The sequence below is a fragment of the Cnephaeus nilssonii genome (assembly GCF_951640355.1).
Source record: "Cnephaeus nilssonii genome assembly, chromosome: 1".
Taxonomy (NCBI): Eukaryota; Metazoa; Chordata; class Mammalia; order Chiroptera; family Vespertilionidae; genus Cnephaeus; species Cnephaeus nilssonii.
The window spans coordinates 2458522-2473081 of NC_137072.1; the positions used below are offsets into that span (position 1 = coordinate 2458522).

Below are 14560 nucleotides of genomic sequence, written 5' to 3' on the forward strand. Positions count from 1 at the left end.
AACCAACCAACTGACCGACACCCATGTTGGAAGGGTTTAGGCTGCTGCTGTGAGAGGGAGGGAGGGGGAAGAGTATGGAAGCTCAAGGCAGGGCGTGTGTTCTGTTCTGAGGTCACACAGCCTGCTTCTCATCTTGTGTCTTTTGTAGAACATGTGAGATAGTCCAGATCTGATTTTAGGAACTTCCATTAAGGATTAAGTCACATTCCATTTAATTGGATGTAACTGTCTCCATGTAGTATCATTTGCTTCATCTTGCACATTTTACAGATCTTTTGTACTGGTTTTGAAGGATACTGGGAACTTTTTTTTTATTTGCTGTTTTTGAATTTGTAGGAAAAGTAATATTTACTGGTATAGCTTTCTTCAATCCTTAAAGAGTTAATGTCAATTTAATATATTTCTGCTACCTAGTGTTGCTTGCTGTCTTGCTTTTCCAAGGAGCAAGTACAGTTATCATGCAATGTTCACTGGTGTCATTACCAATAGCTTCTCAGCAATAGTAAAATCTATCTATATATATAAAAGGCTAATATGCTAAGTGTCCATCCGGGTAATGACATCATGTAGCAATGCCCAGCTTCCTCTAGCCTCCTTGGAGTTTCTTCAGCCCAGAAACACAACTTGCTTTATAGCCAGGTGCAAACATTTTACACTTTAATCAAATGTCTATGAAGCATTTTCCCCTGCCTCATCTCATTTGATCCTCACAGAAGTCCTGGAGTAGGTAGATAGGAAACTTGATGGAATCCTATTTCCTTTTCATTAGCTGGAAAATGGAGATTTAGAAAGCTTAGAAACTTGACCAGACTGAAAAGAAGAAATGCTGGATCTTGAAAATGACTTCAGGTTTTCTCATTGCGCAGAATATAGTCAAACACTGCTGCAGTTAAATATTTCACCCTTTGTTCTCCCTGTGTGATCTACAATAATAATCTGCTTCGTTTTGATATTTACTGCTGTGTTGATGACAATTACCTGAAAGAGAAGTTGGGGTGCTTCACTGGGCTGGAAAAAGTTTAAATCAGAAAGTAGGTCTAATTAAGCAAGTTTATTCTATATATACTAGAGGCCCGGTGCACGAAATTCATGCATGGAGGGGGGTTCCCCTCAGCCCAGCCTGCACCCACTCCAATCGGGGCCCTGTGGGATTGGGCTTAAACCAGCAGTCAGACACTCCTCTCACAATCTGGAACTGCTGGCTCCTAGCCACTCACCTGCATGCCTGCCTGATCACCCCTAACCCCTCTGCCTGCCTGCCCGATCGCCCCTAACCTCTCTGCCTGCCTGCCTGATCACCCCTAACTGCCTCTGCCTGCCTGATCACCCCTAACTGCCTCTGCCTGCCTCATCACCCCTAACTGCCTCTGCCTGCCTCATCACCCCTAACTGCCTCTGCCTGCTTGCCTGATCGCCCCTAACTGCCCTCCCCTGCCGGCCTGATCTTGCCCCCAACTGCCCTACTCTGCCGGCCAATTTGGTTCTGATTGGTCAGTTTCTATGCCAGTCAGCGTCTCTGGGCCTATCAACGGGGCCTTATCAGAAAGCCAGGCCTGATCAGCAGCCCCGGTGGAGGCCTGGAGAGAAATGGAGGTGTGGCTGTTGGCCAGGCCGGGAGAGAAAGAGAGGCAAGTTCTGATCAATGGCTGCCACAGAGGCTATGGATCAGACCCTGCCTCCCTCTCTGCAGGCCTCTCTCCGGGCCTGATCTGCAGCCCCCTAGGCAGTCAGTGCTGGGTTGGGGAGCTGGCAGCGGCAACCCAGCACTGACTTCTGGTCTGGTGTAACAACCGTTACGACCCTGGCTCTTTATTATGTAGATAAAAGGCTAAGTTGACTTGCATATGCGTGATTCATATAAAGCTCTCCCTGGCGCCAATCGCACCCGTGTGTTTCAATCTGTCATTGTCAATCGTGAATTTAGTTGTCACTTCTATTACAGACAAAGGGCGAATAGCGATATTAAAATATTTCTTATAATTAATTTCATTTCAATGTGCACAAATTCGTGCACCGGGCCACTAGTATTGAATAAAATGTTGTTGAAGTTGCACTCCTGAGCTGTAAAGAAGGAAATGTAATGTTACACCAAATGATCAGTGCATAATTTTAACGTTGTTGTAGGGATGACGTATAGAGGTTTTTGTAGTCAGTATATTTAACATTTTTATTTTGTGTGGAACTGAAGAGGGGGATAATCATGTTTAAAACTATAGATAATAATTAGATGGAAGATAAAAATCAAAGGGGTTAAAAGAATATGTAGGAAAAAGTTTCTCTTTATCCTCTAACCACCTGTTTTCACTCTTTAGAGGCAACCACTAATTCCATATCTGTGATATTTCTAGCATATAGAAGCATATACAGTAGGTCCTCGGGTTATGTTGGAGATCTGTTCCTACGGCATAACGTAACGTGATTTTTGTGTAAGTCGGAACCCACCTGCATAAGCACCTACGTCACTCACATGGAGCATGTAACACAGCACTAATGAAGTGAAACAGTAAAAAAAAATTAAAAGAAAGATAACAATTCCTGACCTTTACTTGTGGTAAATAAATAATAAAAAGCACATATGTACATACATTGAAATGACGGAACTTTTTTTTTTCATAAATAAACTAGTATTCCCATTGCAGGAAAAATCCTGCAATAGGGTTTCCTGCTGCACTCTACCCCGCCCCGCCTGCTCTCCTCTCTTGTCCCCCGCCCCGCCTTCTCCGCCAGCCCCCCTGCTTTTCTCCCTTCTCCACCAGCCCGCCCGCTCTCCTTCCTTCGCCCCCGACCCCGCCTCCGCTCCTCCCTTCTCCCCTGGCCCCACCTGCTCTCCTTCCTTCTTCCCTGGCCCTGCCTCCCCTCCTCCCTTCTCCACCCCCCGGCTTGCTTGCTTCTCTGCAGCTTTGCTCCCTTCTGCAGCTCTTGGCTTCTTTCTACGCTGTCTTGATATGCAAATTAGCCGCCATCTTTGTTGGGGTATTTTGCATACTCGTCCTGATTGGTTGGTGGGCGTGGCTTGGTTGGTGGGCCTGGCTTAGGTGTAGTGAAGGTGCGGTCAATTTGCATATTTGTCTATTATTAGGTAGGATGGGAGATGGCGACGTAACCATGAAACGATGTATGTCAACTGCTTGTACATTTATATTCTTAAAACACTAAAGCATCCTGCACACTATATAACTTTTTATCCCCACTTTATAATAGACCCTAGAGACCATTCAACAACAGTACATGTGTTAGTGCCTCATTTGCTAGCTGGATGGTAGTTCCATTTTGGTGGTCTTGAGATATTTTCAGTCTTTGATTTTACAAACAGTGCTTTATGCTTTCCTTTTAAATGTATCAGTTGTTATATGTATGTCTTAAGTATATTTCAGGATTGGAAAAAATTTCCTGATGATTCTTTTATGCTGAACCTGCCAAAAACAATGATATAACTAAAGTAAATTTGATTGATCTGCTGAACTGCCATGGAGTGACTAGCTTTTTTTTTTTTTTCTTTTTAAAATATATTTTTATTGATTTCAGAGAGGAAGGAAGAGGGAGAGAGAGATAGAAACATCAATGATGAGAGAGAATCATTGATGGGCTGCCTCCCACTTGGGATCCAGCCAGCAACTCGGGCATGTGCCTTGACATGGAATTGAACTGTGACCTCCTGGTTCATAGGTTAACACTCAACCACTGAGCCACACCTGCAGGGCTGGAGTGACTAGCTTTAATGGTGACTATAATATTTATCAAATAAGTTACTGGAGGATTTAAAGTAGGGGTCTGAAATGATTAGACTTGCATTTTTTAATGTTTCTGTTGATTTTTTTAGAGAGAGAGGAAGGGGGAGGGATAGAGAGATAGAAACATCAATGAGAGAGAAACATAATTGATCGGCTGCCTGCTGGGGTTTAAGCCCAAAATCCAGGCATGTGCCCTGACCAGGAATTAAATCAGTGGCCTCTTGGTTCCTGGGTCGATGCTCAGCCACTGAGCCACGTCAGCTGGGCGAGATTTGCATTTTTAAAAGGTAACTCCGGCTTCAGTGAGGAGGGTAGATTGAAGAGTAGACAAAGGCTAAAGGTAGGAATATCAGAAAGGCAATTCAGGCAAATGATGGTAGCGGGTCTGGACTTGGATATTGGGAGTAGACAGGACTAGGTGATTTCAGTGGATTTGGGATTAAGGACAGGGTTCATAGAAGATACATTCTAGGTTCTAGCTTGTGGCTTTCACTGATGTGTGGGGATCCATATGAGGAAGGAATTTAATTTTTATTTTTGTCAAAAAAGAGGAATTCAATTGTAACATGTTGAGTTTGGGTGATTATACTTCTGTCAGATATAGATAGCCAGTAGGCAACTGGATTTGTGGCTTAAGCTCATTATCAAGTTCTGAGTTCATAGTAATAGATTTTGGAGGCAAAGGATTTGGATGCGAATAAAAGATTGTAGGACAGAAACCCAACATTTACAGTACAAGTAAAGTTGAATGTCTAAGCTAGTAAATTATGTGATTAAGTATTTTAAAAATCTAGTTATTATCTACATATATAAAAGCCTAAGCGACCGAATGGCTGGATGACCGGTTGACCAGTCGCTATGATGTGCACTGACCACCAGGGGGCAGATGCTCAATGCAGGAGATTCCCCCCTGGTGGTAAGTGTGCTCCCACGGCTGGCCAACCTCCGGCGGTCCCTACCCCCAGCCAGCCCCGGCTGGCTCTGATCGCTGGCCAGGCTGAGAGACCCCATCCATGCACGAATTTGTGCACCGGGCCTCTAGTAGTTTAATATTCAATAGTGAGGTTCACTGTCTAACATGTGACTTTTTAGTATATCCCCCCTTAGTTATTATTAGTGGTGTACAATTCATGAAAGAAATGGAGTAAACTTAGATATTTTTGTCTCAATTTAAAATTTATTTTTTAAGTAGATATTTTTTTTACATTGCATTTGTTTTTAAAATTTTATTTTTCAATTATAGTTGACATTCAGTATTTTTTTATATTAGTTTCAGGTGTTCAGCATAGTAGTTAAATAATCACATAATTTACAGATTCCCCCAATGAGTCTAATACCTACCTGGCACTATACATAGTTATTACAATATTACTTACTCTATTCCCTATGCTGTATTTCCCATCTCCTTGACTATTTTGTAACCACCTACTTGTACTCCTTAATCCCTTCACCCATTTCACCCATTCCCCCAATCTCCCTCCCTCTGGCAACCACCAGTCTGCTCTCTGTGTCCATCAGTCTGTTTCCATTTTGTTTGTTCATTTATTTAGTTCTTTAGATTCCACATAAAAGTGAAATCATATGGTGTTTGTCTTAGCATAATATTCTCTAGATCTATCCATGTTGTCACAAATGGTAAGATTTCATTCTTTCTTGTGGCCGAGTAATATTCCATTGCATGTAAGTACCACCACTTATTTATCCACTTGCCTGTTCATGGGCACTTGCATTGCTTCCATATCTTGGCTTTTGTAAATAAGGCTTCAGTGAACATAGGGGTGCATATATCTTTTTGAAGTAGTGTTTTGGCAGGTAAATACCCAGAAGTGGAACTGCTGGGTCATAAGGCAGTTCCATTTTTAAGGTTTGAGGAACCTCTGTACTGTTTTCCATATTGGCAGCATCAATCTGCATTCTCACTAACAGTGCATGAGGGTTCCCTTTTCTCTACATCCTCGCCAACACTTGTTTGCTGATTTATTGATGATAGCCATTCTGACAGATGTGAGGCTATATCTCATTGTGGTTTTAATTTGCATTTCTCTGATGATTCATTAAACTTAGACTTTTAAAGAAAAAGTAAAATCTCAGTAGAAATTAGTAATACATACTCCACCTTTCCTAATCATTTGGATTATACTATTTAGTAGTTCTGTCTTCACAGAGAAATGCAGGAGGTTTGAAATGTGTTTTGCCGGGGGTGAGGGCATGTATGGGTGTGGGGTGGGGGGGGGGGGTAATGGTAAGATATGTACACATATAATAGCTCAATAAAATTTAAAAAAAGAAAAGAAATGTGTTTTGCCAAGAATATGTTGTTTTTAGTTTGCATGATTTTTAGTTATGTTAGCTTAATTTAAAATAAATATTGGCCAAAGAATTTTCGGTTTTGTTTTAAAACGATAACACCAACTTTATTTGTTCCTAAGTTTAGAGTTGCTTTGTAGAACTCTTGCCTCTATTCTAGACCCCTTATAAATTATTGCTAATGCACATCTCCACTTGGATTCACATTTCACAAGCACTTCAAACACGTACAATATAAAACTCTTCTCTGCCTCTTTTATCCCCCAAAAGGTGGGTGAGAGGGAGACAAACGGCAACAAAAATGTTTTATTTTGATTTCCTATCTTCATGAATAGCACCATTCTTTCCTCATGAAGCCTTCAGGAACCTGGGAGTCGTCTTCCACTACACTGTGTACCTTACTACCAACATCACTTAAGTTTTGTACATTCTCCTTCATGGTATTTCATATTCTTAATTGATATTTTTGTCTCGACTTCATTTTAACCCCAAATATCTGTTGGGTTTTTTAAAGCTTTTTCAGTGGTTGTCTTGCCTTTCCTCTTCTGCATGCTGTTAGCCGTGCCCTCCGGTTCATCCTCCGCATTGCTGCCAGAGTGTGTTCTGAAATGCTCTTTCAGTTAGGCTCCTTCAGGCAAAGGAGAGACTCACGTTCCCTTAAGTAGTCGGTGCTTATTGGAAGGAAACCCAGGAAAAGCTAAACAATTTGGTTTCAAGAATAGGAGCTTAATAAAGAAAACTAGAAACAGGTAAAGACAGATTTCACTCTAGTGCTCTACTGTTAATTTGTTTTAGCTACTCTTTTTCTCTCTACTTAGCCCCCCTTACCCCCATGCCCAGCTCATAGCATTCATTTATTCCTAATTTCTGCCTCCTTATAACTGCTATGTCACTTTCATGCTAACATCTTGACTCCTGGCTGCTATCTTTTTAACTTGAGCTCCTGTTAACTTCTTCCTTCTCTCTAGGATTTTCTGGTTTCTACTAGAGGCCCGGTGCATGAAATTTGTGCACTTTGGGGGGGGGTGTCCCTCAGCCTGACCTGTGCCCTTTTGCAGTCTGGGAGCCCTGGGGGATGTCCTACCGATGGCTCAGTGGGCCTAAGCCGTCAGTCGGACATCCTTAGCATTGCCACAGAGGTGGGAGAGGCTCCCACCCCTGCCACTGTGCTCACCAGCCAAGAGCCCGGCTTCTGGCTGAGCGGCGCTCTTCCTGTGGGAGTGCACTGACCACCAGGGGGCAGCTCCTGAGTTGAGTGTCTGCCCCCTGGTGGTCAGCGCACATCATAGTGACCGGTCATTCCACCATTCAGTCATTTGCATATTAGCCTTTTATTATGTAGGATTCCCAAGAAACAATCTCTGGCTCAGTTTTTTTTCTCTTCATGGACTGCTACCAAACCTGTATACTTTGGTCATTTGACTATTTCTGGCCACTAATGTTGGCTATGTGTTTATTGCACATGTGGGAGTGGAGCAGGATCATAAAGGTGAAAAGCATGGGGCAGTGTATAGGCTAACTTCTCACAAAATGGGGTTGCAAGCATGGCAGGCACCACAGTTGACATTTATGGTAGAAATACAAATCTAATCATGTCCTTTTCTATTGAAAGATCTTTAGTGCTTTCTCATTGCTTTCAGGATAAAGTTTGAACTGTAGCATGGCATGTATATGAGATCCTTAATGATCTGCCTCTTAATTCTCTGAACTTACCTTTCTTGCTGTCTTCCTTAAATCTTTGGTCCATTCTTATTGAATACTAGAAGCCCGGTGCACGAAATTCGTGCACGGCGGGGGGTTGTCCCTCAGCCCAGCCTGTACCCTCTCCAATCTGGGACTCCTGGAGGGATGTCCGACTGCCCGGGCAGTCGGACATCCCTCTCACAATCCAGGACTGCTGGCTCTCAACTGCTTGCCTGCCTGCTTTCCTGATTGCTCCTAACTGCTTCTGCCTGCCAGCCTGATCACCCCCTAACCACTCTGCTGCCAGCCTGTTTGCCCCCAACTTCCCTCCTCTGCCAGCCTGGTTACCCCTAACTGCCCTCTCCTGCAGGGTTGATCACCTCCAACTGCCCTCCCTTGCAGGCCGGGTGCCTCCCAACTGCCCTCTCCTGCTGGCCATCTTGTAGTGGCCATCTTGTGTCCACATGGGGGCAGGATCTTTGACCACATGGGGGCAGCTATATTGTGTGTTGCAGTGATGATCAATCTGCATAGTACTCTTTTATTAGATAGGATAGAGGCCTGGTGCACGGGTGGGGGCCAGCTGGTTTGCCCTGAAGGGTGTCCCGGATCAGGGTGGGGTTCCCTTGGGACATGGGGCGGCCTGAGCAAGGGGCCTGTGGTGGTTTGCAGGCTGGCCACGCCCCCTGGCAACCCAAGCAGAAGCCCTGGTATCTGGAATTTATTTTCCTTCTACAATTGAAACTTTGTAGCCTGGAGCAGAGCCAAGCCTCCTGCATGCTCCACCAGCAGCCATTTCTGTGGCAGTTAATTCACCTTCTACAATTGAAACTTTGTAGCCTTAAGCGGGTGAGCCCGGCCAGGGTGTGCGGAAAGCTTTGCTTTCCCTCTTGCCGCCGGCAACCCTGGCCTGCTCTCTCAAGCTCCCTTCTGCCGCCCTTTGTTTGAATTCGTTTACCTTCTATAATTGAAACTTTGTAGCTTGAGTGGAGGCTTAGGCCTGCAACGGCTATGGGAAAGTTTGGCTTCCTCTGTTACCTAGGAAACCTTGCTCTCTGTGGCTGTAGCCATCTTGGATGGGGTTAATTTGCATACTCGCCCTGATTGGCTGGTGGGCGTGGCTTGGCTGATGGGCGTGGCTTATGTAGCGGAGTGATGGTTAATTTGCATATTACCATTTTATTAGTATAGATACGCTTCCTCTTGCCTGGTTTGCATTCTTTGTTCTTTATTGTCTTTCCCTTCCCTCTTTTTTGCTTGGTTAACTCCTGTCTGAAGGAACCCACAACCCAGGTATGTGCCCTTCACTGGGAATCAAGCCCACAACCCTTTAGTTCACAGTCCTTTCTAACCATTGAGTACACCGGCTAGGGCTCGCATGTTTTTATGCACTAGACAAATTCAGAAGCACATAATACTAATAATATTCAGTGTGGGATATGTGTTGTGTAAGTAGATTTCTTATTAGTTTAGTATTTTAGTGTCAGGAAAGAATATGATAGATCAAAGAATATTTGCTGAAAGTAGCCTATTTTGAGTGGTAAATATCTTGAGATGAGTAAACATGTAGAGCATTTTCCATTTTCTAAATGGTGGTTGGCCTCTGGGTTTAATGTGAATTATGTTTCATATTTTGGCAGTAGGCTCATCCAACGGGCAACTGGAGTGTAATTTTACATCAAGGACTAGTTTTCCTCATAGACAGACAGCTGGCTTGCTAAGAATTGTTCTTTTTGCAACTAGAAATAATTTTACAGTGTACTTTTTTCTGTTTCTGTTTTGTTTTTTAAAATTTAATTTTCCATTTTCAATTACAGTTTACTTTCAGTATTATTTTGTATTGGTTTCAGGTGTACAGCATAGTGGTTAGACAGTCATATACTCTCCAAAGTGTTCCCACCTGATATTTCCAGTTCTCAGCTGGCACCATACATAGTTATCACAATATTATTGACTCTATTCCCTGTGTTGTACTTTACAGTTTTGATTTTTCTTAAACTTTAAGATTATATAGCTCTTTGGATATGAAGGTATTCTTTTAAATATACTTTTTCCTTAGGTGGGCTTTTCTGAATGTAAATATTAAAACCATTAAGGCCAATTAATTGAAAAGCATATGGACTTTCAAACCTGCATTTCCAATAGACCTCATTCAATTTCCAGCCTTATTACTTATGAGCTGTCATTTGTGGGCAAGTCACTTAAAATTTCTGATGGTTAAGAATGTTCATTTCTCAAATGAGAATATTTACCTCACAAGATAACCATTAAAGTTAAACGCTTTTAAAGCACGAAGCACATAGTTGATATTCAATAAGTCTTTCTTTTCCCCTTGAATATATCTTTTTCTTATGTTTAAATATGAGATCAAGGATTTAAAGAATTTCATAGTGTGACATTAGAATAAATGGCTAACCAAAGTTTGTTGCTAATAGAAGTAAATCTTGGAAGGATCATATGCCAGCTAGCTCTCTTTCCAGTATAATCACATTTTTCAATTCAAAAAATTTCAAAGAAATGCTTTTCTTAATGTCAGCATATAAGATTAATGGATGTTAGAATATATTTTGATTCAGCGTGAGATATCAACAAAATGTTCTGTTTGCCAATGACAAATATTCCTTAAATCATTGATAGATTGTAGTGCTATTGCTGTTTGTAGAGGGTCAAGTATTTGTTTGAAATCTGTTTACTTATATGAGCAGAAGATAGTGGGCTGAGTAATCTCGGGATTTTTTTTTTTTTAGTGTAAGGGTGAAAGGTTTTCAGGTGACTGTGGATATGTGTTTATAAATGATTTTTAGCTCATTTTTTTCTGACATGCTTTTGCAACTCTTTTAATTCTCTTTCTGCCAACTCTGTGCTGTTTTATAATAAAAAAACAAAATATTGAAAAGTTGAAAGAATAGAACAAAGAATAGTGCTATATTTGCCACCCAGATTCAGAAGTTAACATGCCATCCATATCTTTATGGGTTTCTATGCATATCTGTGTGATATACTCTCACTGAACTTTAAAAAAAAAAAATCCCTTTACTTTTTTCACCCAGTCCCCATGAACCTTTTTGAAAGTTTTTAATATTGTGACATTTACCTCAAAATACTTCAGCATATGTTACTTAAGAAAATAGGTGTTCTCCTTATCATCACAGTGCCATTACCAATACCTAAGAAAAATAACAATAATTTCCTAATAACATTTTATTTACTCTATATTTAAATATTCCCAATTGTTCCATAAAATGATATTTATTAACTTTGTAGTCTTTTTTAATCTAGCAAAAGTTCCTTTCTCCACTCCCCTTTCTTATGATATTGAAATTTCTCTCTCAAGGCCAGATCTTGTATAGTGGCTTGTGTCTTAAGAGTTATCTGATTGTCTTTGTGTTTTTAACTTGTTCCTTTGTTCCCTGTATATCATGTACACTGGAAGTTATATTTTAAAGGCTTGATTAGATCCATGTTAAAAAGTTTTGGCAAAAATACTTAATAGTTGATGTTATATTGCATGTTATATAACTTGGGAGGTATATAATGTCACAATTGGTGATCTCAGTTTTATGAGATTTATGGTGATGTTTGTTATATCTCCCCATTGTAAAAGAGTATTCTTTTCCTCTTGTGATCATCAAGTGCAGTAGTCTGTGGGGGTGATACTTTGTTACCATACTTTGGTACCATTCCATTCTTCAGTATTTTTACCAAATAATTTTAGCATCCTCTGAGTCATTGGCAAATCAGTTAACTGAAGTTTGAAAAATGGTGATTTTTCTAATTCTGTAATTCAGTTACATTTATTAGCTGTCATTTTTTAGTTGACAAGAGTTTTATAACCTTCATAAACTGGGAGTGAACTATACAGTTTCTTTAAAAAGGGCAGAATAAATAAATGCTTAATTCTTTCCCATCTAATTTTCAGAGTGAGGAGTTGATCTAATAGTCAACTACAATTGTGACAAATGAGTTTTTATAGTCTCAGGTTTTTACTTGTTGTATCACAATTAATTACAGACATTGTTCTTTTTGATGCTCAAATTATCTTAAATAAGGACATTGTCTGAATTCAATGTCTGAGTCCTTTTTGCATAAACCTATGATTAGTATTTGGGTACAAGATATCTTGGCTCACCATGACTCCTGCTGCTTTAGAGTCAGCACTTTCTCTAAGGAGCTCTGTCTCCTTATAGTATTGGATGAAATTTAGAAACCAATATCTGGAAGCTAAATGTGCTCCTTATTATGGGGCTGTAATTGTTCTTAGGCCTTGTTACAATGGGGAAAAAGCAGGAGGTCACATTGATAATTTTAAATCAAATTTAACATTGCATGTTTCTGTATCTTTTTTTAGTTACTGCAGTTTTAATCTCCTAACATTGAAAATCTTAAGTTTTATCAACATTGATATAAATTTTTTCTAACTTTACCTGAAGTAGTTTCAAAATAAATAAAACTCAGTGAAGTTGAAGATTTTTTTTGCATTTTGTTTATCTTAGAATGTATGCCATTGAGGATATACTTATTGTTAGTATTGTATTCAAAAGTTATTTAATCATTATTTTTTCAGTATGACTTTAGCAATTTGATATGTAGTTAGGTCCATTTGTTTTTCATTTTAGGATTTGCTTCCCCTGCATTTTTGATTTAATGTTCTCTTTGAATATATAAAACTCTTATATAGATCAAAAGGAGGAATCAAATGAAAAGGTATATGTAGAAATCTCATTTTCATCTCCATCCCTTCTACTCCATTTGCTTCATACTTTCCTATATGTAACCGTTTTTGTAAGTTTCTGATCATTCATTCCAGTATTTATGTATGTGTGTATTCTCCTTTCATACACCAAAGGTAACACCCTGTATATGCTGTTCTGTACCTCTTCTCTCTTTTTCTTTTTCCTTTTTACTTAACAGTGTATTCTGGAGAGTGCTCCATATTGGTACATACAGATGTTTCTCAGTCTTTTATATGGAGGCATCGTATTCTATCTTGTTGATATTCCAATATCTAATGAATCTGGATCTGATGTATATTTATGTTTAATCTTTTGAACAATGAATAAGTAATATAGGTTGAATAAATTAATTAAAAAATGAAGTTTCTTCTCCAAGTAATTGAGAATGACTTGATTTGTCCAGAGAGACTTATATTATAGTCTGATGGGGCTTTGTTGTTGTGTTTTTTTATGATGTTACTAGAGGCCTGGTGCATAAAATTCGTGCACGGGGGGGGTCCCTCAGCCCAGCCTGCACCCTCTCCAATCTGACCCCTTGAGGGATGTCCTACTGCCCGTTTAGGCCCGATCCTACAGGGATCGGGCCTAAACGGGCAGTAGGACATCCCTCTCATAATCCAGGACGGCTGGCTCCCAACTGCTTACCTGCCTGCCTTCCTGATTGCCCCTAACCGCTTCTGCCTGCTGGCCTGATCACCCCCTAACCACTCCCCTGCCAGCCTGATTGATGCCTAACTGCCCTCCCCTGCAGGCCCAGTCCCCCTCAACTGCCTTCCCTGCAGGCCTGGTCACCCCTAACTGCCCTCCCCTGCAGGCCTGGGTCCCACCCAACTGCCCTTCCCTGCAGTCCCGGTCGCCCCCAACTTCCCTCCTCTGCCGGCCTGGTCACCCCTAACTTCCCTCCCCTGAAGGCTTGATCACCCCCAACTGCCCTCCCTTGCAGGCCTGGTCACTCCCAACTGCCCTCCCCTGCAGGCCTGGTCCCTCCCAACTGCCCTCCCCTACTGGCCTGATCACCCACAACTGCCCTCCCTTGCAGGCCTGGTCACTCCCAACTGCCCTCCTCTGCAGGCCTGGTCCCTCCCAACTGCCCTCCCCTACTGGCCTGGTCACCCACAACTGCCCTCCCTTGCAGGCCTGGTCGCTCCCAACTGCCCTCCCCTGCAGGCCTGGTCCCTCCCAACTGCCCTCCCCTGCAGGCCTGGTCCCTCCCAACTGCCCTCCCTTACTGGCCTGGTCACCCACAACTGCCCTCCCCTGCTGGCCATCTTGTGGCGGCCATCTTATGTCCACATGGGGGAATCCATCTTGTGTTGGAGTGACGATCAATTTGCATATTACTCTTTTATTAGATAGGATTATTGGTAAGAATTTCAGGAGAAGTAGATACATTTTGGGACAAAGGTATACTTTTTGCCCCTAAAAATTAGGTGATTGTTATTAACAAATATTAATCTGTTTTAATTTTTTTATATACCAGATTCAGAGGGTCAGTAGGTGATTTACCTGCTTTCTCTCCCTATGCTTCCTGGCACCCTGACGTATTGGAACTAAAAACCCAATGTCCTGGCTGTTTTCATGTAAGGATAATTCAAGTTCTCTCCTCACTGTTTTTTTCCCCCACACCTTCCCCTCTCTTTAACTTCAGCCTTTCTTTTTCATCTTTTCTCCCTTAAATCTCAGACTATATAGGATTCAAAATATTCAGTGGACAGCAACTTACAATGTTGTAAGGCAGATAAGATGTATAGTATGAGTGTTAGGAGTAAGAGATCAGGAATATTAAAGGGAGAGGGAAGGGCACCTATTAGAATACAGGGAAGTCAAGCTTTGGGTTTGTGAAATAGAAATTGGAGGTTAGGGAACCTAACCATTCAGATCTAAATTGTCTTTTACTCCAGTGATTGAAGGGAATTCGTTGAATAAAATTTTTTATTGGATAAAATATTTGGGCATCTGCCATGAGCAACTTACTGTGTTGACCACTTTGGAAGATACAAAAATTCATGTAATTATAGTAGCTTAAAAAAATGCACACTAGGTTACCAGACTTACATAGGTTGCTTTATTGAAGTAAACTACCATAGCAATCATTTGCAATTGTTA

General features: G+C 41.3%; 1 protein-coding gene across 9 annotated transcripts in view; it reads left to right on the forward strand.

The window, feature by feature from the left end:
- The window catches only part of MYO9A (myosin IXA), a 345415-nt gene that overhangs the window by 810 nt on the left and 330045 nt on the right, over positions 1-14560 (forward strand). For 5 of the 9 annotated variants that reach the window (XM_079787686.1, XM_079787691.1, XM_079787687.1 and 2 more), the window contains exon 2: positions 13935-14034. The exons of the other annotated variants lie outside the window; for them this stretch is intronic. The gene's annotated coding sequence lies outside the window, so the exon portion shown is untranslated. The remainder of the gene's footprint in view (positions 1-13934; positions 14035-14560) is intronic. 9 annotated transcript variants of the gene reach the window in all.